We start from the raw sequence: 2,500 nt of genomic DNA on the forward strand, positions 1-2,500 counted from the left end.
ACATCAAAGTAAACCCATACACAAGACAAGTCTATTGCTTGCAAACACACCTACACACAATATTTTCACACAGCCCTGTCTGCTATCACTGATACAATACAGCCTTCCAAAGTAAGCTTAAAGTTTTTTTTTAGGCTCTTATAATAAAAAACCATATATCCCATAACCAGTATCATACACAGTAGGAAATACATATGGTTCACATGCTTCTAATTTTTCATTGATGTGGATGACAATTGCTGTTTGGTATATTATGGTGAATTTAAGCAATAATTAATATCATATAAGTGGAGCATTTTTTTTTTATCTGCCATCATATATCCAGTTTGGGAGCAAGATGGACTTTGGTAACATCACAGAAGTACTACATCTCCCTATATCCATCTCTAGCTACTGTTATTGACACTGTCCTACAATATTCTCTCTCTTTCTTTCGTTCTATCTCTCTCTTATTCATTCATGTATTTGTTCAAACTTTTTCTTCCATTTGTTTGTTCATCCATTAAGTCTTTCTTTCTTCTTTCTCTCCCTCTCATTCATTAATTCTTTAATTCTTATTCTATTTTTCTCCTTTGTTCTTCTTGCTCTCTCTCTCTTTACCCATTTCTTTCTTCTCTGGCCAAATTTTTGGCACCATATGCTTCCCTATCTACTGCTGGATCATCTAATTCTTATGACTCAAAGTGCTAAGATTCTGCTCTAATCTTGCTCTAGAAAATCTATGCCTTTTCTATATATCTGTTACCTGAAAAACAAATTTCACACAAAAAATTTAAATCTGATTATATATATACCAGACAAAAGCAACATTAGTCAATCATCAAGGCTGGAATTAACATTTATTTTCAGAGGCCAGGTACAAGACAAGTGCATTTTCTGTTAACATTACTTATCACATCAAATTAACTTTGTTGATGAGAATTATTAATGATACTATAGAGTATATTCTGGCAAAACGAAAATAGGGTTGGTCATCATTTCTAATGACAGCCTAGCCAATTTGCAAGTATGAATAACAGTAGAATGAGGTCATTTTTGGATTTTAATATAATGTTTCATCATATATCTAATGCTGTATTTGGAACTCCATGTCCTGCTTGTCCAGACAACTAGTCAGGACTAGCAGGCCAACAAGGATGCATTCAGAACCTTCCAAGGCCTTTATTAACCACAATGCAACCAGCTATGTCTTTACTTAACCCATTCGCCCCGTTTGGCATCTATTCTTGCCATGCTCTCAATGGACGCCAACACGTTTGGCATGTAATCTTGCCATGGCATCTATGGGCCCCGTAACGTTTGGCACGTATTTTTGCCTTGATGACTGACCATAGACTGACAGTTTATTATTTTTTTCAACCTAATACTTGGCTCTGTTACTAGTCTTATTTGACTGGTTGATAAATATGTGACGTATGTAATTTATGACATATGTAATTGTCGTAATTATTTATGACTTGTAATCATGTGATTTGTTCACACTAGATTGCATGATTATGATCTACCTTGACCTGACTGGCTGGAAACTAGTAATTGCTTTGATTGGTGCATCAGGTCACATGGCATGATCTGATTGGTTAGTCATGTGAATAAAAGGTCAGTCAAAGGCTCATTCCAGCAGAACGATCGCAGCCATGGAAGGTATGAAGGTATATTCTCTCTTACAAGTCTTGTACTAAAGAAAAAAAAACTAAACTTACACAGTGTAACATCACATATCAATACAAAGCTATTTTTGAACATCAAAGTGAAGCTACATTCACTTTTGCTTTTCTTCCTTTTCTGTTGAATGAAATGATAAAAAACATGGTGTGATCTCTTATATGGACAATGCACTACTTCTGAGTATCAAAATGATATTTGGCTTGCTGCTCTGCTTCATTTGAAAGTTTGAAAAAAAACACAAAAAAACGGCTAAGTCCATACTTTACATCTCGTGCAAAAACAACACTAACTTTTAGCATCAAATTTGATGTCATCTGATAGTATAGAGAACTTGGAAGCGATTTCAGTATATCTCCTCAATACAAAGGCGAATAGATGCCTAGAATAAACTATGAGAAAGTACAGTTTCTACACATTGCCCTATATAAACCCAACTTTCATAATAAATCTATGGATAGATTCTGCAAAATTATATGATGGTTCTTTGCGCCGCCGCGCCGCTCCAGAAAAAATCCCGTTGCGGCGGCCCACGCGGCTGGCAACTATTACCGTGAGCGGCGCTGAGCGACGAGCGAAAAATTCCGGGGCGAATGGGTTAACACACTGATGGATTTTTTAACTACTCTGATGCATAAGCAACTTATCTGTAACTGACAAACACTAAAGTTACCAATGATAACAATAATAGGCCTATAAAATTACCTATGATTATCTTATGATTATTATCTTATGATTGCCTGCAATTGTCATTGTTTCTATACAAATGCTATTGTGACGTCATCTCGTCCTGCTCTCCTAGCTGCAAAAAATGGGCGAGATGGACAAGACGAACAAT

The 2,500-nt window shown here is 35.9% G+C and overlaps 1 protein-coding gene across 1 annotated transcript in view; it reads right to left on the bottom strand.

Moving 5' to 3' along the window:
• The window catches only part of LOC119588467 (programmed cell death protein 7-like), an 18,884-nt gene that overhangs the window by 15,749 nt on the left and 635 nt on the right, over positions 1 to 2,500 (bottom strand). The window lies entirely within an intron of this gene.

The sequence above is a fragment of the Penaeus monodon genome, chromosome 1 (assembly GCF_015228065.2).
Source record: "Penaeus monodon isolate SGIC_2016 chromosome 1, NSTDA_Pmon_1, whole genome shotgun sequence".
NCBI lineage: Eukaryota > Metazoa > Arthropoda > Malacostraca > Decapoda > Penaeidae > Penaeus > Penaeus monodon.